Below are 27901 nucleotides of genomic sequence, written 5' to 3' on the forward strand. Positions count from 1 at the left end.
GCGTTTTGCACGAATGTGCTGTTTAAAACTAGGCTTCCCAAAGCCTGTGGGTTCTCTATCTTGTGTTCATTTGGCTTAAAGCAGATCTTTACATCGAAAGATAATTTGGGTGTTCCAGGCTCCTGCCCCCTCCCTCTACCATAACTGGATTTTTTTTTGTGCTGCAGCACTTCCTCCTTTCTTGCCTAGGCATGTATGACATTGTACACGCATTTGTGCATAAGGGCTGTGCCGGGTTTCTGGACCCAGCAGAGACCTTAGGCACATCTGTTCGCATGCAGGTTTCCATGCACAAGCGCACAAGGATGGTGCAGTGAAGGAGGTCTTGGAGGCCTTGCATGTGTGGCAAGCAGGGCCCTCCTAGGCCCAATGACTTTCCTTCCTTTTTGTTGACCATGTTCATGACTGTATTAGGCCAATTCAGAGTCTATTTTTATGTACACTATTTTTATGGTACTTAAAGAGGAAGTAAACTTCCATTGATTGATTGTACCTATGGGTAAGCCTATAATAAGGCTTACCTATAGGTACTGTAAATATCTCGTAAACATGCACCGTTTAGGAGATATTTACTGTATATGCAGCTGATGATGTCATCGGAGCATGCATTCTGAAGGAATGGCCAGTTTCTTCAGAGCCCTGTGCTGTGACTGGCAGCTCCCCACGCACAAAAAAAGGCAGCAGTTTACTTCCTCTCTAATAAAATACATGGTGTTCATTTTTATCGCTATGGACTAGGCCAGTGATGGCGAACCTTGGCACCCAAAATGTTTTTGAACTACATTTCCCATGAAGCTCATGCACACTGCAGTATAGTTGAGCATCATGGGAAATGTATTAAAAGTAAGCTGTGACTATTATATCACTGATACTCAATCAGTGAAAAAAAACATTAATTATGTGAATAATTTTGCAACAGTTGATAGTGAGTCCCAACACAACGTGAAAATGTGTTCTCAGAAAAAATTTAGGTATTTTAGTCCTTATAGGTGACAAAAATAGAAAAAAACTTCCCGGCAGTAATAGAAATATTGACTTTCTATTACTGCCGGGAAGTCCTTGTATGATCCAGGACGATAACCACTCTTAACTTGAAAAAAGGCCACTAGGTGTATAGACTGCTTACCAGATTCACACAAATTTGAGGCCAAATTCCAGAATAGAAATCTCCCGAATCCAGAACAGGACAACCCTCTCAATAGGATGCTCCTCAAACGATAAGGAAATCACGAACCATGTGCATGTAAAAAATAATACGTCTCATAGCATGATACTGCCTAAATTTGCTCAAATAGTCAATGCTATAATACACCTTGAGTGCAATCCACTGAAATAAATGAAAGTGCTCTAAAGGAAGAAGCCTCCACCAACAATCCAAGCTGCTTACCAGATGCAAAATAAATGAAGCCAAAAAGGTATAAAGGAATGACCATCACCCTTAAGCCCAGTCTTCTTACCAGATGCACAGAGATTGGATGCAGATATAGATATCCCCAGGTATGGTCAGGAAAGGAGCAACCTCCCAAGTCCCACTAAACCAGCACTCAGAAGAGAAACCACCACCGACACCACAGCTGCTTACCAGATAGAATTAGTGTAATAGCCAATCATCATATTCCAGTGGGTTCCAATATAAGACACACTCCAACAGAGATCCCCAACAGACAATCGATCACAACGTTATGTGGAGAGAATAAATTGCCCCATAGTGCAAAACCATTACAATTTATTTGGGTAAATAAGAAAGCAACTTACAAAATAAAAAGGATAACGAGCATGAGATAGTGTGAGCCGCCGGCCGGTCGGCTCTTCCGCCCGCCCTCAACCCTCGTAGTAGGTGATGTCAGCATGCCGTGACCGACGTACGTTTAGTCTGACGTTATCAACGTACCTTGATAACGTCACATTTGACAAAACGTACGGCGTGCTGACGTCACCTACTACGAGGGTTGAGGGCGGGCGGAAGAGCCGACTGGCCGGCGGCTCACACTATCTCATGCTAATCTGGTAAGCAGTCTATACACCTAGTGGCCTTTTTCAAGTTAAGAGTTGTTATCGTCCTGGATCATACAAGGAATTTTTATTTACTTTCTATTACTGCCGGGAAGTTTTTTTCTATTTTTGTCACCTATAAGGACTAAAATACCTAAATTTTTTCTGAGAACACATTTTCATGTTTTGTTGGGACTCACTATCAACTGTTGCAAAATTATTCACATAATTAATGTTTTTTTCACTGATTATCAGTGATATAACAGTCACAGCTTAGCGCAGCTTACTTTTAATATTTTTTGTTCATGTGTTTGTCATACTTTTAGTTGCTGCTTACTACTTAGAAGCTTAGCGCGGTTATCACTCTTGAATTTCCTATACATCATGGGAAATGTAGTTCCCAAACAGCTGGGGTGCCAAGGTTCGCCATCACTGGAATAGGCTTACATTTGTATGGATAATTCCAAGCCACGGATATTGACATAATAGAAGTCCCTTAAATCAGAGATCATAACTGTGCTTCAAAGCGGAGCTCCATCCAAAAGAGGAAGCTCAGCGCCTTTGCACCCTCCCTCCTCTGCTGCCACATTTGGTACTTTTTTGGGGGGAGCAGGTACCTGGTTTTGACAGGTACCCGCTCCTACTTCTGCCAATCTACGACATATCGGGCCCCTCTTCCTTCCCCCCCCGCTGCCTTATGGGACCTGTGTGTCCCAGAAGACGGCGGGACCATTTAGAAAGTGCAGCGTGATTCACGCATGCACAATAGGAAACTGACTGCGAAGCCTTAAGGCTTCACTGCCGGTTTCCCTTACTTTCAATCCCAGCGCATGCACCCAAAGCCGACTGACAAATCGGCTTGGAGTGCCGACATGGCAGGATCCCAGGACAGGTAAGTGTCCTTACATTAAAAGTCAGCAGCTACAGTTTGTAGCTGCTGCCTTTTACATTTTTTTTCCCAGACGGAGCTCTGCTTTAAAGTGTTAAACCCAGGACCCTGCAGTCACTATATCTGGTCTCCCATAGTACACAGAACATGGAAATGTAATTATTTTAGCAAATATAAACGGCCAAATACCTTTTCTCATCAGCAGTATATAGAAGTCTTGTCCAGCCAAGCACTGGTTAAAGCCTGTAGGAGGAGTTTTCTGACTATCCTATGAAACTGCAAGACCCTTGATCCTCTGGACAATGCTCCTAGCGTGTCCCCGGCAACATAATCTCCAAAGTCAGAAAAATTACTAGGCGTTTACTCCTCCCCCTTACCCCTTATAAGCTCACCTAGTGAATATGGACGTAGGTCTGACGAAGGAGCTGCGCATGCTCCGAAATGCGTTACCTCCCACTGCCCTCATCTGACCCCCACATCAGCCGCGTACATTCCAGCGTGGTTCCGGAAGATGGGTTGCCTCATCACCTCCTTGCTACTGCTAGTCTTCCGGGAATCTGACAGCTGCTGGAAAGCTCTCTCCACTCTCCCCCGCAGATAAGAAAAAGGACAGGCGACTTGCATGAGGACTTTTCTATTATATGCCTTCTTTTAACCATAGTCCTGTACGTTTTTGTTTTTTTTAACCCCTTGTACTCTATAATAAACCTTTTAATATTGCACTTAGAGGCGCATTTCTCTCTTTCTCACGACAGTGCTGATTGGCCCTGTGCTGATCACATGCATCCTCCCAGGGGAAAAAAAAAAACCTCTCTAGCAATACACGCCAAACTGAGCATGTGCAGCCTGACTCCATGACTCTGTGTTATCAGAAAATTATTAGAAGTCAGTGGAAGGAGTGGAGGATCAGAGAAGACAGGATCAAACAGCCTTTTTACACAATGTGGAGGATTAACCCCTTAGGTTCCACAGTTAGTGTAACAAGCATGCTTTACTGCATATACACATTGATTTTACTGTTGTAGGTTTAGTAACCCTTTCAGCTAGAATGAGGTCAGTGATGGCAGCCTTCGTATTTCTCAGCACAGGATTCCATTAGTTTGTTTACACCACCCTGATACTAGAATCTGGGAGAACTGCAATTATAGGATTGTGCCTGGAATTTAAAGCACTTCTTTAATAATCCCTCAAAAATTTAAATTTGTAAATGAAATGATATAAAGGTGGAGTTTAAAAATCAGCGGGAGTGCTTCTTCCAAAACATATCAGTTCAATTCAAGGAAGGAATTAAATAATTAGAAAATGCTTACAGGTAAAAATGACAAAACTGAATAACCGATCACTGTTAAGAAATTTTATTCCATATAGACATGAATAAGTTGTCTTACAGCCTTTAGGAACAGACTCTAAGGATCTTCATGATTTCCTCTGCTTTTTGACGAAACCAGTCATTAATAGAACCTGCCCTGGTCTGTAAGGCAGACCATCTTCAAGTCTTCCATACCAGCTGCACTCTACTGGATAGTGCATGCTTTCTTGTTCCTGACGACTTTCTCAGCTTTCTTGCCATCTTTCATCTTCTGCACAGCCTCTATGATCTAAAAAGACATTTGTTTTTCATTGTCATTATTTTCATCATCATCATCATCCAGTATTTTTAACTACCAACTTCCTGACATAAAACCATATTCTGCAAGGTTGAGCCAGTGTCAATTGACAAAAAACAGTCCAATAGACCAGAGGTCTCCAAACATTCTAAGCAAAGGGACAGTTTATAGTCCTTCAGGCTTCAAGGGGCCAGACTGTAGTCAGTAGGAGTAGATAATGCATCAGTGGACATAACAGTGTTAATTTCGTCGACTAAAACCGACTAAAACGTTTTCGTCGACTAAGACAATTCAGATGACTAAAATACGACTAAAACTAAAATGGCATTTTAGTCTTAAGACTAAAATACGACTAAAACTAAAATGGCATTTTAGTCAAAAGACTAGAACTAAAACTAAATTGAAATTTGCTGCCAAAAACTAACACTGGTGCATGCTCAAAGCATAAGTAATAACATATTAGATTTTTCACTCCAGGACCAGCAGTAGTATATATAATGAGTTTGTAAATTGTAGAGAAATGCTAAAATAATGCATTACAAATTACAATTGAACTAAGCCCATTCCATTATAGATTACTAAAATTAGTTTAAGTCGACTAAAATGTAGGGCGTTTTAGTCGACTAAAATATACTGGAGTTTTAGTCGACTAAATACGACTAAAACTAAAACACTTGCAGAAGACTAAAATAGGAGTAAAACTAAAATGCCATTTTAGTCCTAAGACTAAAACTAAATTGAAATTTGCTGCCAAAATTAACACTGGGACATAAGAAATGCCCCATTATTGGTTTTGTAGTTAAAGAATTGTATTGAGTTTTATATGTCATCCAACACAATGCCCTATAAGGAAAAGAGATCTCCTTGCAGAGAGAAGTAGAAACAGTCTCATGATAGCATAGACTAAGTGGGAAACTCTTCATAGTATATGGTACATGTGGATGTGATAGCATGCAACAAGATGATGGTAAAAATACAGAGTAAAATTGGTTTTAATGGGAATAGTGCCCCATCTTTGGGGTCAGTGGGAGGAATAGTGCCCCATTGATGGTGTCAATGGGAGGAATGGTGCCCCATCATTGGTATCAATGGGAGAAATGGTGCCCCATCATTTGTGTCAGTGGGAGGAAAACTGCCCCAAGGGCCAGATAAAGGCAAACAAAGGGCCATATCCGGCGCCCAGGCCACAGTTTAGGGACCATTGCAATAGACCTTCAAAGATCCATAAATGTCATTTTCATAAATGTCATCATATTCAAAGACAGACCTCGTTGGACCAGTTTTAACTTATCGGACATCTACTAAAGTCTTGTTTTTCTTTTTTCTAACAATAACAAGCATGTTATACTTACCTGCTCTGTGCAATGGTTTTGCACAGAGCAGCCTAACCTGGGGCTCTGTGGCTCCATTCACACATGGAGCCGTGACTCAGCCCCACCCCATCCATCTCCTGATTGGCCCACTGGCTGTGATTGACAGCCAGTGTGAGCCAATGGCTCCCACTGCGGCCAAAAGCCAATCAAATCGGGCGTGCGAGTTCCCGGAGAGGCAAGCCTCTCGTGGACATTGCTGGATTGAGAGGGGGGCTCAGGTAAGTCTTAGGGGGGTTTGGAGTACTGCTGCTCACAGAAGGTTTTTACCTTCATGCATAGAATGCATGAAAGTAAAAAAACTTTGTCCCTTGACAACCACTTTAAATTGTAATTAGCAGTGTTCTGCTATTGGTAGCTGGCCCTTTAAATTGTTATTAGCAGTGAGCCACTATCAGAAGCCATCTCTCTAAATCATTATTAGCAGGGAGCTGCTATTGGAAGTCTGTAAATATGCCAAGTGCAGTGCTTTGCTCCTAAACCCCAGGATTCCTGGAATACAATGTAAACAGTAGACTGGATTAGTCACTGTCCGACCGCCCCACGCAGATATACTGCCGCAGGACGACCGCTTTGTGCTGGTTCACATATCTGAATACATTTTGGCCTAAATTCATGAAGAAATTCTATTTTTTTTTTTTATTTTTATACGATATGTTTAAGCAGAAAGTAAAAAAATATATATATTTTTTAATTCTTTGTCTTTTATCATCTGTATCACAAACCCATAGGTGATCAAATACCACCAAAGGAAAGCTCTATTTGTGTGGAAAAAAAATGGTAAAAATTTCATTTGGGTACAGCGTTGCCTGACCGCGCAATGCTAGTTAAAGTAGCCAATTGCCATATAGCCCACAGAGCAAGCTGCTGCTGCTGACCGGCCCAGTCGTTGTGGAGTCCAAGGCAGCTTCCCCTTGAGCCCGAAAATAGTTGATAAGTGGATTCGGATGGAGAGGGGTTGGGGACAAGATATATCAAGCGCCTTTGATATTTCAGCAGAAGAATGTCAGGTGGGAAGATGGTGACAGGGCTGCCCATGTAGTGAACTTTGGCCAGTTCATTAGGTACCAAAAATAAAATTCACATAGTGTATGGTCAGCTTTAGCTGCAGGAAGGAAGTGAAGGAAAACATGTTCCGAAGTTGCTGCAACCCTTATTTCTGGAGTTATTCAATGGAAACTTAATGGAAATATGTCAGATTACTGCTTACTTTGGTTCCAAAACCTTACCTTGGTGTGATAATAAACCCATACATACAAACCTGTAGTGCAATTCTACAATATCTGACCAGGACCTCTCATAAAACCAAACCTGGCTATATGAACAAACCAAATATTCCACAACTTTCAATCTACATTCATTCAGAGCGAATTATTACGCATGGAAAGGGTTGTCTTGTTTCAGTGATCATTCCGAAACTTACATCTTTTGCAAACGGAAAGCCGCCACATTCCAGCTTGGAGAAGATCAGCTCATCGTTAACTTTAACTTCAAAGCTGCCTGTTGAAAGAAAGATTACAGTGGTGAGGACCGTCATAAGCAGGAATGTAATGTGTTCACATACATTCAATATCACAGACAGTGATAGAAGGTCAAGTCATAGTAAAACCTAAAGTCAGTGTTTCAATCAGTATTTAATACCAACCTTTGTATGGTTCAACCCAAAGGCTCATGTGACAAGACCGCTACTAGGGGTTGCGGGGAAATGATCCCTCCAAGCAGTTCTTGACCAGTGGTCTCCAAACTGTGGCCCTTTGCTTGCCATTATGCGGCTCTTGGGCACTGTTCCTCTCACTGACATCAGTGGCACGGCACTATTCTTTCCACTGACACTAATGATGGGGCACTATTCTTTCCACTGACACCAACAAAAGGGCACAATTTTTCCCACTGCAACCAACAAAAGGAAACAATATTTCCCACTGACACCAACGATGGGGCACTATTGCACCCACTGACACCAATGATGGGGCACTATTCTACTCACTTACACCAACTGGGGCACTATTCCTCCCACTGACACCAATGATGGGGCACTATTCCTCCCACTGACACCAACGATGGGGCGCTATTCCTCCCACTGACACCAACGATGGGGCTATATTCCTCCCACTGACACCAATGATGGGGCACTATCCCTCCCACTGACACCAATGATGGGGCACTATTCTAATCACTGACACCAACTGGGGCACTATTCCTCCCACTGACACCAATGATGGGGCACTATTCCTCCCACTGACACCAATGATGGGGCACTATTCCTCCCACTGACACCAACGATGGGGCACTATTCCTCCTACTGACACCAACGATGGGGCTATATTCCTCCCACTGACACCAATGATGGGGCACTATTCCTCCCACTGACACCAATAATGGGGCACTATTCCTCCCACTGACACCAACGATGGGGCACTATTCCTCCTACTGACACCAATGATGGGGCATTATATGTGTCAAAGCAGCGCTATAGATCAAATATAGACAAATAATGTGCAAATAATTTCAATATGAAAATAAAGTGCAAAAAGTGGGATATGGAAGGCCATTGTCAAGCACAGAGGTTTCCATATTTTCTAAACAAAGAGTCAGTTTACTATCCTTCAGACTTCGAGGGGGCCGGACTGTGGTCAGTGAGAGTAGAAAATGCCCAGAGTCGATGGGAGTAAACAATGCCCCATCATTATAAAACAGTGTAAACAAATCCGCGCTAGGTAAGTAAGACTCAAAAAGCAGCTTGTTAAAAAAATTGTTATACCAATTGTCGTAATATATGTGTCAAAGTAGTGCTATATATCGAACAAATAATGTTCAAATAGTTGCAATATGAAACAGTAAAATAAAGTGCAAAAAGTGCAATATGGAGCAGCAAACTATAAGTGCAATATGAGACAGCAAATATTTAAACATGCATGTTCCAATAAGAAACAGTATATAAAGTGCCAGAGAGTGCAACATGGAACAGCATTCAATAAATTGTGGATATACATCCAACACTTAACCGTGCATAAAAGTTGCAACAATTGTGCCATAAGCATGGTTTATAAGGATAAATATCCTTATGTCGTAATAAAAAGAAAATTGTGAAGTCCATAATTATAATAATAATAATCACCAGGCACCTTACCAGAAAAGATGGGCTCAAAGGTAAAATGCGGTGGTAGAACCCATTAAGGCCCGTACACATGATAAGAAAATCAAAAGTAAAATTTCGTCCGACTAAGGGCTCTTTCACACGGTCCGCCTCTGTAGGCGGATCCGTGTTGCTCAGCGGGGATCGATCCGCGATCCCCGCTGAGCTGGTGGATGACAGCTCCGTCTTGCAGAGCGGAGAGGGAGGTGTCTCAGCCCCCGCTGCCCTCTATGGGGGATCGGATGAGAGCGGACCGCCTGTCCGCTCTCATCCGATCCGATCCGATTACTGAACGGATGGAAAAATAGGGTTTCCATCCGTCCAGATTTCACGGACAGGATCGGATACGGATGGCAGCGGGTGTCAGCGGAGGTGTCTCCGCTGACACCCGCTGCCCCATAGAGCTGCATGGAGGATCCGATCAGATCCGCCTAAAAAACTGACAGGCGGATCTGATTGGATCGCCCGTGTGAAAGAGCCCTAAGGATCTGCCGATTTTCGGATCATTAGTATGGTGCTTTCCACAGCAGATTACGAATTTTCGGATGACAAAAACTGAATGTGCAGGCTATAAAACTTATATTGTATGTGAACACAACGTCGGATTTTCGTTTAATTAGTACAGTTTTCTCCAGAACAAAAATAGTAAGAGCAAGACTAGGCATGCTCGGAAACGAAAGAATACTGTACATACAAAACAATTTAGCACATGACATCACTTCTGAAGTTGAATTCTGTCTTAGGAGAATTTCCGTATGAAAGTAACCTCTTCACTTTCCTTATGAGACGAGCATGCAACAAAAAACAGACAAAAATGTGTCCGATAATCTGATTGTGTGTACCAGGCTTTACACCTGGGTTGGAAGAACTCATGCTAATGGTCTTTGTTCTCACTATGGACTTCACAATTTTCTTTTTATTACAACATAAGGATATCTATATATGCACCATGCGCGTTTGTACATTTGTTGTTACTTTTATGCAGTTAAGTGTTGGATGTATATCCGCAATTTATTGAATGCTGTTCCATTTGGCACTTTATATACTGTTTCTTATTGGAACATGCATGTTTAAATATTTGCTGTTTCATATTGCACTTATAATTTGCTGTTTAATATTGCACTTTTTGCACTTTATTTTGCGGTTTCATATTGCAATAATTAATTTGAACATTACTTGTTTAATATATAGCGCTGCTTTGACACATATATTACCAGAATTGGTATCACAATTTTTTTAGAGTGCAGCTTTTTGAGTCTTACTTACCTAGCGCGGATTTTGTTACACTGTTTTATAATGATGGAGCATTGTTTACTCCCATAGACTCTGGGCATTTTCTACTCTCACTGACCACAGTCCGGCCCCTTCAAAGTCTGAAGGATAGTAAACTGGCCCTTTGTTTAGAAAATTTAGAGACCCCTGTGCTTGACAATGGCCTTTCTCCTCAAGTTATAAGAGGTGTTTTTCTTTAAACCCGAACTCCAGGCAAAGCTATTTCATTGAAATATTTTATATTTAAATTAACCACTTCAGCCCCGGAAGGTTTTACCCCCTAATGACCAGGCCATTTTTTGCGATACGTCACTGTGTTACTTTAGCTGACAATTGCGCAGTCGTGCGACGCTGTACCCACATTAAATCAATGTCCTTTTTTCACACAAATAAAGCTTTCTTTTAGTGGTGTTTGATCACCTCTGGGATATTTATTTTTTGCAGTATAACCAAAAAAAAGACAATTTTGAAAAGAAAAAAAAAAAAACAATATTTTTTACTTTCTGCTATAAAACATATCCAGTAAAAAAATTGAAAAATTCAGATTTCTATATCAATTTAGGCCAATTTGCATTTTGCTACATATTTTTGGTTAAAAAACAACCAATAAACGTATATTAGTTGGTTTGCGCAAAAGTTATAGCGTCTACAAAAGATGGGATATTTTTATGGAATTTTTATTTTTATTTACTAGTAATAGTGGTGATTAGCGATTTTTAGCAGGACTGCAACATTGCCGCGGACAAATCGGACATCTAACAGACCCTTCTAACACTTTTTTGGGGACCAGTGGCAATAATACAGTGATCAATGCTAAAGATATGCACTGTTACTGTACCAATGACCCTTGCAGGGAAGGGGTTAACACCAGGGGCGATCAAATGGCTAAATGTGTCCCTCTGGGGTGCTTTTTAACTGTCCGGGGGTTGCTCTGACTGAGAAGACAGAGATGGACGTTTCTGCTTAGCTAGAACACAAGATCTCCATCTTCTCCACTGTCAGAACGGCAATCTACCTTGTTTACATATGCAGATTCCGTTCTGCCTCTCCCAGGAATGATCGCAGGTGGCCGGCGAACATTGGGTCCGCCAGGCCCGCTGAATGGCATCCCCTGTGTCCAATCAAATTTTCACAATTCCCCCATCAACACAGACAATGCTGATAGTTGTATCCCTCCCACTGAGCAATTGTGATCTCCTGGCAAGGAAAGCCGTCTCCGCTGGGAGAAGACAGTGATTATTGCTAGTGGCTATAGCAGTCGCTAACAATAATCACAAGTAAAATCCGGCAGGCTGGTTGTACGATGGGTCAACTTGGTACAATCAGCCTGCCCATACACGTCTATGGCCGGCCTATGATATGCTGAGAGCTGCTGATATGTAGAGTGAGAGCCGCATTTCACAATTCACAAACCCATGGGATCCCTGTGGAAGCTAGAGATCACTGTAATAGGGGGATTCTGAGGGGGTCCAATGCCTCCTTGTTTGAATGGTGCTACCTTGCCTGGCCAGGGGTTGGGGAGGCAGAGAGCCTGTGGTGCAAATGCCCCTGGGGAATGGTGACCCAGGGGTGCTCCTAGCATCACTATGGGTTTAGGATACCACTGTGAGAACAACCACTTGACAATGGCACCTTTTTTTTCTGCACATCGCCTCATGGGTGAGACTGGGAAATTTTTGTTCACAGGCTGCAAGTCCTAGCTATTGTGCACAACATTGGTACCTCTCTTATTTATTCACTCTCACATTTAGTTACTCTACTTTATATACGTGTCAGTTTTACTCTATTTACAGATGGTAGGGTGTGGGTCTACGGACCTGCCCTGAAGCCATGAATGATGACGTCACAGTTACTAGTGTTCTCAACTGAACTGTCAAGCCATCAAATGACTGGTGTCACAACTGATCACATGGGCAGCACCATGGCAACTGCAGATCAAACAGAAGCTAAGATGGCAGCTTTCAAAGCTGAAAAGGATAGGAGGGTTTAGTTCCACATTCAGTGGCAGCACTAAATCCTCCCTCCTTCCCCCTTGGGTGATAGAGGCAGTAATAAACTCCCCTCCCCTTATTTGGTGGATGTGGCACTCTGCCGCACTACTTCCTACCACCCTATTGAACTGAAACTACACTATCTCTGTTGGACCGAGTGATCAGTAGATTACCATGCCAACAGGTCATGCTGGGTGCTGTAATGCAGAAAACATTCTGGACTGCAGCAATTCGCTGCCATTCTGCACTGAGCACTGTTTTGTGGGTCCCGAAGGAAGGTCACCCTGGGTCATGTAGCCCACAGTGATCCAAGTGGATGGCCCTGTTATAGACCACATGCATAAGAGATGAAGGGACATGACTATGAGCCATGGTATATACCAACAAGACAAAACCAGAGAAACTCCCAGCTCAACTCACCAACCAGTCTGCTTACCAACTGAACCTAACAGTATGTGTTAAAAACAGAGGGTTAGTTAGCACACATTTGCAAACACATGCATAAGCTGCAGGGTCACTTCACGGCACCCTGTATTGCCTGCAGTCCTAACTCCTGTAAATCTATGAGAGTCTCCACAGTGGGAGCACATACATTCTAATGGATAGATAGGAGGCAGGTGGGCCTGTAAGTAGCCCCATCCGCCTTAAAAGGTACAGGGTTACACTGGACACCCAGCACATAGCACAATGGCAGCAAGGTGTCCAGTGTGTCCCCTGACCAATATTACATCACTAACAAACAAAATGGCCTTCACAGCAAAGAGCACATGGAAGACCAACTCACCAACCAGTCTGCTTATCAACCAAATGAACCTGTCTACCTACCCTGATGGTTTAGGATTCCCAAGTTTGCAGTACTTATACTGTTTTTCACAGTTTTTCTAGACAAAATTCTAACACAATAGAGAATTTTTTTTTTAAAATCATTAAATAGAAGCATTCTTGACGTTTACAAAGAAAACCTGAGCTCATGGAGTACAGCCATTGCCAAATCTCCATCTCTTGGCTCTCTCTGGTTTTAAATACCCAAGTTCCTGAACTGACACAAGCATGGAGCAAGTGAAGTCAAAGTGAAGTCAGAACATCTGATTTACCTACTTCTTGTGGGTTAGTAAGGCCTCATGCACACTGGTGCTCCTAAATCCACTTTTAGGAGTTTTTTTTTTTCCAAAGCCCAACTCAACTCAATAAAAGCCTATGAAGATGATTTACTAAAGACAAAACCATTGTGCACTACAAGTGCACTAGGAAGTGCAGTCGCTGTAGATCTGATGGGAATCTCTGAATTGAGGGAAAGCTCTGCTGATTTCTATCATCCAATCATATGCAAGGAAAATGCTGTTTTTGATTTTCCTTGCATGTCCCCTTCAGATCTACAGTGATTGCACTTCCAAGTGCACTTGCAGGTGCCTTTGGATTGGCCTTTAGTAAATAAACCCCTATGTGTCCATGCACACATAGGGGGAGATTTAGTAAAACTAGTGCATGCAGAATCTAGTGCAGTTGTGTATAATAACCAATCAGCTTCCAGGTTTTATTGTCAAAGATTAAAGGGTAAGTCCAGTTTCGTGGGGGAAAAAAATGGCAAATAAAGAAAAAATAATATAGTGTATATAATTGTGACACAAATCATATTGTAATTGAATGTTATTAAAAATCAATCTGCAGCTGTTGTAATTTTCTGAAAATGCAATGCACCTGGAGGTGTTCTGTACACAGAATGTATACTGAAACATAATTTCCTGCTTGTGTGATTGGCTCACCAATTTTCCCAGAAGTCTGCCTAAGGCTGGCCATACACACTATACAACTGTCTTTAGATTTTTTCCTTTAGATTTACCAAAACCATATAATATGAGGTCAAATCTAAACACTTTCAATGTGTATGCAATCAGGCAGGCCCTTGCACTACATAGTTGAAGGTAAACATAAAGGAAATCCAACCACAAAAGTTGTATAGTGTGTATCCAGCTTAAGATACAAGTCAGATTTCTGGCATCCCCTGCAACAAAAATCTCATTTTTGGTGAGATACCCCCAATAGAAACACGTCTAAAGGGATGCAGGTCCAGCAGCTTTCTTCATTAGAGCCCAGCAGCTGCCCCAGCTGATTGATAATTATGAAACCACTCCAACTAGACTCACTCAGCACAGAGGAACAATCAATGATTTCTTCAGAATAACAAAAGGAAGGAATCTGCAACAAAGTTTATTAAAATCCTTACAATGTATAGAGATCACCCAGAGGGAAAGTTTTTTTTCTCAATAAAAGTGGAGTTACTCTTTAATTGAACAAGCTAAAGTTAGAAGCTGATTGGTTACTATGCACGGCTAGACCAGATTCTGTGTGCACTAGTTTTAGTAAATCTCCCCCATAGGCTTTTACCAGAGTTTAGAAGCAGCAGCGTTTAGAGGCAGTGAAATGCTCCTCTCCTGAATGCAGATGAATCACGTTCAGAAGAGCTTTTGGGCATAAAAAAAGCGCCAAATGCTGCTAAATGCACCTAAACACTAGGCACATTTAGCACTTCATCATTTATTTCAATTTCCAGAATAAATTAAAATTCTGGCCAATAAAATAAATAAATAAATGGCCAAACAGCTGCTAAACTCGTCTAAACTGGTTTGGAAAAAACGCAGCTTAGGTGAGTTTTTACCTCAGATTTTTCCCTGTCAGGAGGAACCGAGTTTACAATACCCAGTGTGCATGAGGCCTAAATCAGAAAATACAGAGGGCAAGTAGACTTCCAGTTTGGTGTTTGGCTAGACACGAGTTTGGAATACGCCCAAACTGAACTCTACAGCCAGGTAATCAGAAATAAACAATGCTCAGGGAAGCGCTCAAATTCCAATAATTCATTTCAGAAGAAAGAAAACTGCTTGTGTCTGAAAGGAAAAAAATGCATAAAATCTGGGTGAATGGCACTGCATTCCTACGAGATAAGATAAAGCACAAAGCAAAGTCTAACTATTTATATGTTTCATGGATTTGTACTTTGTATACGCGTTCCATAGTGTACATGTACTGTATATTTCTGTACACATAATGCCATATTGTGTATAACAGCTTCCGGACCGCCCCACACATATATACTGCGGCACTACTTCAGCGCAAAATCACGTATCTGTAACGTTATTTCGTTTCCTGGATCTGGGGCGCTGCCAGCAACCAGCTCCCACTGTTATTGGACACAGCAGGAGCGAATCAGCGGGTTCGGCGGAACCAATGTCTGCCAGGACCCGCCGATCGCTCCCCGAGGCAGACAGAACGGCGTTTCGCCTATGTAAACAAGGCAGATCGCCATTCTGTGACAGGGGAAGACGAGCTCTTGTATTTCTGCTAAGCAGGAACATGGATTTCTGTCTTCTTACAGTACAAGCACCTTCCACACAGTTAGAAAACACTCCCAGGGAACACATTTAACCCTTTGATTGCACCTGTTAACCCCTTCCCTGCCAGTGTCATTAGTACAGTTACAGTGCATATTATTTAGCACTGATCGCTGTATTAGTATCACTGGTACCCAAAAAAGTGTCAAAAGTCACTTAGTGTCCGAATTGTCTGCTGAAATATCACAGTCCCACTATAAGTCGCTGATCGCCACTATTACTATAAAAATATCACATAGTTTGTAGACGCTATAACTTTTGCGTCAACCATACAATATGCCCTTATTGAGGGTTTTTTTTAACCAAAAATTTGTAGAAGAATACATATTGGCCTAAATTGAAGAAGAAATTTGATCTTTTTACATTTTTTTATTTGATACGTTTTATAGCAGAAAGTAAAAAAATATTGTTTATTTTTCAAAATTGTCGGGTTTTGTTTGTTTATAGCGCAAACATTTAAAAACAGCAGAGGTGATGAAATACCACCAAAAGAAAGCTCTATTTGTGGGGGAAAAAAGGACATCAATTTTATTTGTGTACAGCGTCGCACAACCGCGCAATTGTCAGTTAAAATAACGCAGTGCCGAATTGAAAAAAAAATGGCTTGGTTATGAAGAGGGGTAAACTTTCTGAAGCTGAAGAGGTTAAAATAGGTCAAAGGCAAATTTCTGTAGATTCAAACGTCATATTGTAAGTTAGCCAAGGCAATTTTTTTTATCTGTAACATCACAATTTTTTTTTTTTTTGATCGGTAACAATATCTACAGGTAATGTAATAATTATAATATTTCTCTGGAGCAGAATTGCTATCATGTAGTGAAGCTCAGTTCTGCTCTAGGTAATGACTTCTAGGGGAGGTCATGGTGGAAATAGAAGCCAGTCATAGAACTGGCTGAGTTTCAATCCATCTGAAGTCAATCTATCAATGTGTCAATATAAACTGGACAAATCATAGAATAAGTCTTTATAATAATAGGATACAATCTAATATTAATACAAGCCCAGAAAGGTCTATTTTTATTTTTTTTAACAAGTAAAACCAATACTTGGAGAAATCATAGACAACATCTGAAAATGCTAGTTGCATGGTTGTCATGCTAATCCATTTGCTTCAGAATTTTCCAAAATACTAGCTCAGAACATGCATGCTGCATTCTTCTGGATCTGTGTGTGAGTGTAAACCGTTTTCCTACATGGAAAAGTCAAATAATCTGAAACAGATCAGTAAACTTACCAGTCCTTCCTACGCCACCAGTGATCTCCGCATCAGGTACATGCTCCTTGATCTCAGATGCAAGCTCCTGATAACGGGCCTGATATCCTCACCTACCACTGGGAAATACAAAAATAAAGAATCATTAACCAAAGCTCTTTGATTCTAATTTATCAAATAAATTCAATAAAATTAAAAAATACAATATAGTGTTCTAAGAACTCTGTCCATGCGGTCATCTGTACTTTGTCTTTGTAAAGAATCACTATTGAGATTTAGTCCTGACAGGTGAGTGTAGGGGGCTCCCGCATCCAGCGATGGGACTTTTAGGTCCCGACTCATTATGCTAACACAGTTATCCATAAACTGGGAACCCCTTTACTTACCTGTTTGGGAACACCCCCCCATCATTACAAACAGACCTATTGCATTCTTCATGCTGTATCTCACATACGGTATCTCACAAAAAAAGGGTGCACCCCTCACATTTTTGTAAATATTTTATTATATCTTTTCATGTGACAATACTGAAGAAATGACACTTTGCTACAATATAAAGTAGTGAGTGTACAGCTTGTATAACAGTGTAAATTTGCTGTCCCCTCAAAATATCTCACACAGCCATTAATGTCAAAACAGCTGGTAATAAAAGTGAGTACACCCCTAAGTGAATAAGTCCAAATTGGTCCCAGATTGCAATTTTCCCTCCCCGGTGTCTTGTGACTCGTTGGTGTTACAAGGTCTCAGGTGTGAATGGGGAGCAGGTGTGTTCAATTTGGTGTTATCGCTCTCACTCTCTCATATTGGTCACTGGAAGTTCAACATGGAACCTCATGGCAAAGAACTCTCTGAGGATCTGAAAAAAATAATTGTTGCTCTACGTAAAGATGGCCTAGGCTATAAAAAGATTGCCAAGACCCTGAAACTGAGCTGCAGCATGGTGGCCAAGACCATACAGCGGAGTAACAGGACAGGTTCCACTCAGAACAGGCCTCACCATGGTAGACCAAAGAAGTTGAGTTGCACGTGCTCAGCGTCATATCCAGAGGTTGTCTTTGGGAAATAGACATAGGAGTGCTGCCAGCATTGCTGCAGAGATTGAAGGGGTAGGGTGTCAGCCTGTCAGTGCTCAGACCATACGCTGCACACTGCATCAAATTGGTCTGCATGGCTGTCGTCCCAGAAGGAATCCACTACTAAAGATGATGCACAAGAAAGCCGCAGTTTGCTAAAGACAAGCAGACTAAGGACATGGATTACTGGAACCATGTCCTGTGGTCTGATGAGACCAAGATAAACTTATTTGGTTCAGATGGTGTCAAGCGTGTGTGGCGGCAACCAGGAGAACAAAGACAAGTGTGTCTTACCTACAGTCAAGCATGGTGGTGAGAATGTCATGGTCTGGGGCTGCATGAGTGCTGCCGGCACTGGGGAGCTACAGTTCGTTGAGGGAACCATGAATGACTGTGACATACTGAAACAGAGCATGATCCCCTCCCTTCGGAGACTGAACCCCAGGGCAGTATTCCAACATGATAACGACCCCAAACACACCTCCAAGGCAACCACTGCCTTGCTAAAGAAGCTAAGGGTAAAGGCGATGGACTTGCCATTTTGACCTAAACCCTATTGAGCATCTGTGGGGCATCCTCAAACGAAAGGTGGAGGAGCGCAAGGTCTCTAACCTCGACCAGCTCTGTGATGTCGTCATGGAGGAGTGGCAGAGAACTCCAGTGGCAACCTGTGAAGCTCTGGTGAACTCCATGCCCAAAAGAGTTAAGGCAGTGCAGGAAAATAATGGTGGCCACACAAAATATTGACACTTTGGGCCCAATTTGGACTTTTTGACTTAGGGGTGTACTCACTTTTGTTGCCAGCAGTTTAGACATTAATGGCTGTGTGTTGAGTTATTTTGAGGGGACAGCAAATTTACACTGTTATACAAGCTGTACACTCACTACTTTACATTGTAGCAAAGTGTCATTTCTTCAGTGTTGTCACATGAAAAGATATAATAAAATATTTACAAAAATGTGAGGGGTGTACATACTTTTGTGAGATAATGTACATAAAGCCTGACCTTTCAGACATTTCACACAAAGATTAAATCACATTTAAAGCTGCCTTGCAAATCCAAATAGGATGGGTGACACAGACAGGCAAGTAACATAGAGGAGACACCCCCAACCCACAGTCATGGAATTCTCTGGATTCTTACTGCAGGAATTTCAGAGAACTAAACTAAAGATAAACCAGGGGCTCATTCACACAGGCAGCCAGCAGGGAAAGCAAGCAGCTGAGCTGTGGATGTCCCATGAACGTCCACCTAAACACAGGAGTGCAACTTCTTATGGCTGTATACATGCCACAACCACTACGCCTATCTTTATGGCCATGGCTATAAAAAGAAGTGGAATGTTGCATTCGGTGGGTGGTATCACAGTTGAACCCATTGCAATGAATGGGGCTGTGCCACAACAGACACAGTTACGTTGTGTGGTGAGTTGGCATTTTAAGGGTTAAAACAGGCAGTGAGGAGGCCACATGTAGCCTCACTGCCTGTCAAATGCCCTCTGAAAAACATTTCACTTTGGATCGCTTTTTAGAGGGGTGACAATAATAGCCACACGTTAGAATAAGTCCTATTTGTAAGCTCTAATGAGCAGGGCCATCTGATTCCTACTGTATTAACCAAATAACGACCGCCCACCGCAGTTTTACTGCGGCAGGCTTCCACTCCTGGGCAAAGCGACGTTATACTACATTGCTCGCTCTCAGGAGACTCTAGGGGGCGAGCACGCGTTGACGGCGGCGCGTTCTTGCCCCCCGCTCGTTAGCTGGGGAGCCAGTGCGTCTGACCGGTGGCTCCGATGGCCGCCAGCCACTCACGATCTCCCGCAGCTGAGAGAGAAGGACAGACAGATGATGTAAACACAGCCGTCTGTCATTCTCCCTGAAGTGATCACAGAGGCTATGTGATCCTACTATATAGGATCATATGTCTCTGTGATTACTATACAAGCCACGCCCCCTAACAGTTAGATTCATGCCCCTAGGGACACATTTAACCCACTGATCACCAGTAATGTTAACCCCTTCCCTGCCAGTGTCATTTTTACAGTAACAGTGCATATTTATAGCACTGATTACTGTAGTAATGTCACTGGTACCCCCAAAAGTGTCAAAAATGTCAGTCAAGGGTCCGATCTGTCCGCCGCAATGTCGCAGTCCCGCAAAAAAAAAAAAAAAAAGATCGCTGCCATTACTAGTAAAAAAAAGAAAACAATAAAAATGACAAAAATCTTTTCCATATATAGTAAAAGCAATAACTTTTGCACAAACTAATCAAAATACACTTATTGCGATTTTTTTTTTACCAAAAATATGTAGCAGAAAACAAATTGGCCTAAAATGTTAAAAAATTTTGATTTTTACATTTTTTTTTTAATTTCATATAGCAGAATGTGAAAAATATTGTAATTTTTTCAAAATTGTCACTGTTTTTTTGTTTATAGCGCAAAAAATAAAAATCGCACAGGTGATCAAGTAACACCAAAAGAAAGCTCTATTTGTGGGTAAAAAAAGGACATCAATTTCGGGTACAGCGCAGCACGACCGCGCAATTGTCCATTAAATTAACGCAAAATAGGGCCTGGTCATTGAGCAGCCAAATCCTCCGAGGCTAAAGTGGTTAAAGTGTATTGCAGTTGTACCCTCTACCCTCAAGTTGTAAAGCGCTGCGTAAACTGTCGGCGCTATATAAAGCCTATATAATAGGGCTGCCACGACGCGTCGACTACAAAAAATCGTCGACGTGCGTGAAAGGCGTCAACGTGTGACGTCACACGCCCCCTGGCCGGCAGCAGCGCCGCTTGAGGTATTGCCGGCCGGGAGAAATCAGTGCGCAGCAGCAGAACACCGGGCCCGGGGAGGAGGAGATGCCGCCGTACGAGGGGCTGGGGACGGGGGGAGAGAAGACCGCGGTGGTCATAGACCTGGGAGGGGCATTTACTAAGTGAATGTCTGGAGTCATATGCTGGGATTGGAATTGGGGTGCATGGGAGACATGGGATCTAATACTGGGGGGACATGGGACCTGTCATTAGAGTCTATTGGACCTGTCAGTGGGGGGTACATGGGGGTCTGCCAGCTGGGGGGTGTGTGGGATCTGTTGTTGGGGATTCATGGAGTCTGCCTGCTTGGGGTGTATAGGATCTGTCATTGGGGTTCATGGGGTCTGTCATTGGGGTTCATGGGGTCTGCTAGCTGGTGGTACATGGGATCTGTCATTGGGGTACATGGGGTCTGTCATTGGGGTTCATGGGGTCTTCTAGCTGGTGGTACATGGGATCTGTCATTGGGGTACATGGGGTCTGTCATTGGGGTTCTTGGGGTCTGCTAGCTGGTGGTACATGGCGTCTGTCATTGGGGTTCATGGGGTCTTCTAGCTGGTGGTACATGGGATCTGTCATTGGGGTACATGGGGTCTGTCATTGGGGTTCATGGGGTCTGCTAGCTGGTGGTACATGGGATCTGTCATTGGGGTGCATGGGATCTGTCATTGGGGTGCATGGGATCTGTCATTGGGGTTCATGGGGTCTACTAGCTGGTGGTACATGGGATCTGTCATTGGGGTACATGGGGTCTGTCATTGGGGTTCATGGGGTCTGCTAGCTGGTGGTACATGGGATCTGTCATTGGGGTACATGGGGTCTGTTATTGGGGTTCTTGGGGTCTGCTAGCTGGTGGTACATGGGATCTGTCATTGGGGTGCATGGGATCTGGCATTGGGGTTCATAGGGTCTGCCAGCTGGGGGTGTATAGGATCTGTCATTGGGGTTCATGGGGTCTGCTAGCTGGTGGTACATGGGGCCTGTCATTGGGGTTCTTGGGGTCTGCTAGCTGGTGGTACATGGGGTCTGTCATTGGGGTGCATGGGATCTGTCATTGGGGTTCATGGGGTCTGCCAGCTGGGGGTGTATAGGATCTGTCATTGGGGTTCATGGGGTCTGTCATTGGGGTTCATGGGGTCTGCTAGCTGGTGGTACATGGGATCTGTCATTGGGGTGCATGGGATCTGTCATTGGGGTTCATGGGGTCTGCCAGCTGGGGGTGTATAGGATCTGTTATTGGGGTTCATGGGGTCTGCCAGCTGTACTAGGTGGGAGGGCTTACTGAGGGGTCTGCACTGGGAGGGGGGGGGGCTTACTAAGTGGTCTGTACTAGGTGGGAGGGCTTTCTGTGGGGTCTGTACTGGGAGGGGGGCTTACTGAGGGGTCTGTATTAATTACAGGATTAATTAGCTAATAAAAAAAACAATTAAGCAAAAAAAAATAAAATAAAAATAATCGATAGATTAGTCGACAGTCAAATTAATCGTTAGTTGCAGCCCTACTATATAATAATAATAACAATAATAATAATAATTGAACCTTCTGACTTCAGCACTGCTGCAGAGTTTGCTAGCTCATTTGACTTGGAATTTCTTTTGAAAGGTAGGCTGAATTCTTCTACAATTTTGAAATGTGGTTCTGCTGCTTTAGGGTGCTAAGTGCTCAGTGTGTAACACTAAATTGGCCTAAGATTTTGGTCAGCAGTCAGAATACCCCAGTAGATGTAATGCTTTTTGTCACTGTAAAATGTGCAGTAAAAAAGTGCTATCTTTACATGTTTAATTGCATAGTGACCTATACCTGCCTACAGTGTCACAGAAATGCTTTAGGTCAGGGGTAATCCTCAGCGATTATAGAAGGTTTATTAGGACTATAGTAAAAATATAATTTATGTAGCGTTCATTTTTTTAGTCTATTCAACTTTAATTTGGCATTGCTCTGTGCCATACAGTATGTAATACATATTAAAATTGTGCGCAATGGCCAGGGTATGTATGTGTTACATAATGGTTACCCAAGAACATATTAACTATGTGTAAATCCCAGTTCAGACTTATGCAATGCAGGAACCCTGCCAATCTACTGTGGGTTCCCGCATCGCATTCCCAGGACAGGCAGTTCACACTGCCATATGCGAATCGCTGGGGGTGTCAATTCAAAGTTAACGACACCCCCAGATCAGTTCACATATCGCAGTTGTGATCTGACATTCGGCCATGAATCGGATCGCATAGGTGTGAACCAGCATGCGATCCGATTCTGCTGCATAACCAAAAAAGGGTCCTGTGCGTGTTTGTGCCGAATCAGATGCGAATACAGCCATACTATCTGTATGGCTGAATTCACATCGCACAGACATCGCATGTGATTTTCAGAGCAGTGCACTCCGAATCACATGCGATGTCTGCCATCGCACTAATGTGAACCGAGCCTAAGGGCGGTGTGCAATGTGTATGAGAATGTTGTTCCAGCAATGTGATTTCAAAAGCCTACAACCCAAGAAACAACTGTGCTATATTTGTACCCCAGTAGATGATTTTATTTTACTAAGCCCCTTGCATTTAGACATTTCAAAGGAAACCCTTCTAGTACTGACCTCTTTCTGGAAATGCTAGTTGCCTGGCAGTTAGCTGACCCTCTGGTTTTAATACTTTCTAAAGCTGGCAATACAGTATTGAAATTGTGGGTGGTTCCTAAGACCGCATTCACAATGAAGCGGCACGACTTCTGCACGACTTCGGGGGCGACCTGTGAAGTCCCGTGCACCGCGACTTCGGCGCGACTTGCATGGACTTCACATAATGGAAGTGTATGCAAGTCGCCTCCAGGTCGCCCCGAAGTAGTACAGGACCCTTTTTCTAAGTCGGAGCTACTTGTGTCTCTCCTATTAGAACGGGTCCTGTAGCAGTCAATGGACCGCGAGGGGCCGCGAATTGTCAGGCTGACAAGTCGCGTCAGTGTGAATGGAGCCTAATGAACTGACCAAAATTTGTTTATATTACTACTCTCCCCCTGACATCTTCAAATTGAAAAATTGAAGGTGCCGAGTGGAAAATTGTTGGTCAAGCAGCAGCTGTATTCATTTAGACGCAGCTGCTGTTCAGGGCTTCTGGTGCCAGCTGTCAGAATACCATAGCCGTAGCAGGAGATTCCTCCATCTGCATTGTACAGCACGATAGGGGAGTCTGACAATTTTTTTTTTTGTTCAAAATGCAGAAGGAAAAAATCTAACTGCCAGCTTAAGTCACTGGCTAGAAAGGGGTGGCCAAAGACAGCTCCAAATTGGAGCCAAGCGTGGTCCTGCAAACATTACCTGGCTCAACAAATGGCTGACCATAGACACCTTGAATTTTTGCTAAATCATTCAAAGTTTGAGCCGAATGCCTTGAACACACGATCTGATAATCGTACGAAAAAAATTGCTTTTGAATTGATCGCACGATAATCTGATCGTTAGTACACAGCTTTCAACAGCCGATCACGACATTTCGTCTACAAAATCTGAAGGGACAAACACGAAAACTTTTGTCGTACGATAGCCTAGTGAATGACAATCATTTAATCAGTACAGTATGCGTCTGGTAAAAATCGATAGACAAAGACCACACATGATCAGAAACATGAAAATAACCCGGGAAAAAGCCTGGCTGCCATTGTTTTTGTTTTGCACTACCTAAAACGTAGTTAGGAAACAAGGAAGCTTTTCCAGAATCGTACAAAAAAAAAAATCATACGTTTAGTACACATTGTTGAATTCGATATTGGTATCATGCAACAAAATATGAACAATAAGCCGTCCAATTATCTGATTGTGTGTACAAGGCATTAAAGCCCTTTCACACTGAGGAGTTTTTCAAGCGCTTTGGCGTTATAAAAAAACACCTGAAAAGCTCATGAAAAATGCTAAAATCTATGAATGCTTTCGCACTGGGGCGGTGCGCTGGCAGTGCGGTGAAAAAAATCCGGCATGCAGCATCTTTGGAGCATGTTTGGAAAACTAAAAAAAAAAAGCGCCTCAAAAAAGCCCCTCTCCATTGAAATGAATGGGAAGAGCCTGAAAAGCGCCCAAAAAGCATCTGAAATTTGCTTCAAAAGCGCCTCAAAATGGTTTTTGGAGAAATTTTTGAGTCACGTATCCTTTTAAAAGCGCACCGCAAATGCCTCAAAAGCGTCTGAAAAGTCCCGCAAAAGTGCTGCAAATACGCTCAGCGTTTTATGGGCAGTTTAGAATTGTCTCAGTGTGAAAGGGCTCTTAAGGCCCGTACACACGACGAAAATCGGACGAAATATCCTCCGATTTTTCTCTCTCTTGCTCAGCGTTCATTACCATTTTTAGTTGACGGTGCATAATGTTCAGGAAATTTCTCCAATTTTTCCAATTTTTTTTTGGGACATTTGTTCCTAGACTTCCGGGTAGTCAGCAACTTTAGATCATGCGCGGTCTTTCCTATCCGTTTTTTCGCGGACGTACTGCATACACATTAAACTAAAATTGGTCATCTGGGGACGGATGATAAAAATTTTGGTGTTTGTCCCTCCGTTTTTTTTCGTTGAAAATGTCGGCATCGGCTGCTGAAAGTTGTGTACACACTAGCCGAAAATCGTACGATTTTACCTCGGATGGGAATTTTCAGCAGATTTTCTACTAGTGTGTACCCCACTTTAGGTGGCTCTGCAAGCATCACGGCAGAACAATGTTATCAGATACAATCACTGTTTGGCAGAACCAATGTATTCAGACAGCTGTGGGTGCCCCAACTCTTCAACACAATCTACATTGTATAACATAGACGGGGGACGGGGGGGAGTTTCTCTCACTCTGGGTTACATGAGAGAAAATCAAGCCGTGTAATGTTAGCAAAAGAAAAGGCAGACTGGGGATATTTGTTTCAGTTATTCTACATTTACTAGCATGAAAATCAGGATAACAGGCTGGCAACTATCATTTACTCAGCGATAGCGGATTTCATGCTACTCAAAGGAAAGATTTCCTTTAAGAAAAAACATTGGGAAAAATTTACTAAGACTGGAGCACTCAGAATCTGGTGTATGGTAGCCAATCATCTATGTATGGTAGCCAATCATCTGTGTATGGTAGCCAATCATCTGTGTATGGTAGCCAATCATCTGTGTATGGTAGCCAATCATCTATGTATGGTAGCCAATCATCTGTGTATGGTAGCCAATCATCTATGTATGGTAGCCAATCATCTGTGTATGGTAGCCAATCATCTATGTATGGTAGCCAATCATCTGTGTATGGTAGCAAATCATCTGTGTATGGTAGCCAATCTGGTGCAACTGTGTATGGTAGCCAATCATCTGCGTATGGTAGCCAATCATCTGTGTATGGTAGCAAATCATCTGTGTATGGTAGCCAATCTGGTGCAGCTTTGCATGGTAGCCAATCATCTGTGTATGGTAGCCAATCTGGTGCAGCTGTGAATGGTAGCTAATCATCTGTGTTTAGTAGCAAATCATCTGTGTTTAGTAGCAAATCATCTGTGTATGGTAGCCAATCTGGTGCAGCTGTGTATTGTAGCCAATCATCTGTGTATGGTAGCCAATTTGGTGCAGCTGTGTATGGTAGCCAATAATCTGTGTATGTTAGCCAATCATCTGTGTATGGTAGCCAATCTGGTGCAGCTCTGTATGGTAGCCAATCTGGTGCAGCTCTGTATGGTAGCCAATCAGCTTCTAACTTCAGATTGTTCAATTAAACTTTGACAAAAAACCTGGAAGCTGATTGGTTTCTATGCAGAGCTGCACCAGATTTTGCACTCTCCAGTTTTAGTAAATATTCCCCACTGTGCTCTTAAGCTGAATAGACACTATACAATTTTCTATAGATTTTTTTTCTTTCGATTTACCAAAAACCATATAATATGAGGTCAAACCTAAACACTTTCAATGTGTATGCAATCAGACAGAGCCATGCGCTACATAGTTGAAGGAGGTAAATCTAAAGGAAATCAAACAAAAGTTGTATTGTGTGTATCCAGCTTAACTCACGTCACGTCATGTAATACCATTGAATACAAGTCCTGCGATTATAGGTCCGCAATAATGGAAGATGACCATTTGATCATCAGATACCCGATGATAGACTTACCAGTACTCTACATGGATCCTCACAGCTTGGCTCTGGCTCGTCATCTTGCTGCTTTGTTGTGCTCTCTAGGACTGGGGTGCCTCTATTTAAAGCAGCAAAGAGATCACAGATACAGGAAGAACCAGAAAAGCTGCCTAGTCATTGTGAGCGTGTTCTCTGTGGTCATGTGACAGATGAAACCAGATGTCAGATGAAACCAGCAACACAATAGAGCCCAATGCAGACTGGGAGTGTATCCATAGAGCAGCCAGTGATATCTCGGTGATGGCCTGCCACATGCACAGATTCCAGACACATCCCCAGCCAGTCCAGCTGAAATCTGCTGGTCCAGATTCTGCTAAATGATGAGCTCATCTTGTGCGGCTGTTCAGCTCATGATCTACGCTTAAAGCAGTAAAAGCGAAATGCAAGCTATTATCTTTTTTTTTGGTCCAGCTTGACCTGATGTAAGTTCCCATTTCTCGATATCTGGAGGGCCACTTAGGATGTGTAAAATCAGAGCTTCCCAAACTTTTTTGGGCCAAGACCCACTTGTGAATACAGTTATTTTTCGGAACCCAATTGCGGCCGTTTTCATGTCATAGTGCTCCTTTACACATCGCAGCGTCCCATTACACTGTAGCCATTTTCACGTCATAGTGCCCCTTTACACATCAGTGTTATACTAGTGTGGCATTACTTAACTGGTTCCCGACCGCCCGTCGCAGTTTTTATTTGTAAATTACTTTACTATTGCTTTAGGCCTGGTTCACATGTATTCGGGTTGGCGACCCACATTTGCACAGGCATAGCAGCCCATTGATTTGAATGGGCTGCTATGCCCTCGTTTTCCGCAGAAAAAAGGTGCATGCGGCATTTAAAAAAATGCAGTGGCCTTGAAATCCATCCTGCTTTTGCACCATGCGACTTACCTGCAGTTCCTGTTCTGGCAAGCTTTCTGCGTTTTTATATACGTGGGCCCAACCTTTTAAAAACAAAGTTTGCGTGTGCAGGAACTGCAGGTAAGTCGCATGGTGCAAAAGCAGGATGGATTTCAC

At 42.8% G+C, this 27901-nt stretch overlaps 1 pseudogene across 1 annotated transcript; it reads right to left on the bottom strand.

Annotated features, from left to right (window-relative positions):
• Positions 1-4220: 4220 nt before the first annotated feature.
• Positions 4221-27021, bottom strand: LOC309552350 (migration and invasion enhancer 1-like; annotated as a pseudogene). Its single transcript, XR_014226108.1, has 4 exons — positions 26865-27021; positions 16881-16978; positions 7282-7358; positions 4221-4479 (listed from the first exon to the last, which is right to left on the bottom strand). The product of XR_014226108.1 is annotated as a migration and invasion enhancer 1-like (transcript).
• Between the last annotated feature and the right edge of the window lie 880 nt (positions 27022-27901).

Source organism: Pelophylax lessonae, assembly GCF_965119305.1.
Source record: "Pelophylax lessonae genome assembly, chromosome: 4".
Lineage (NCBI taxonomy): Eukaryota > Metazoa > Chordata > Amphibia > Anura > Ranidae > Pelophylax > Pelophylax lessonae.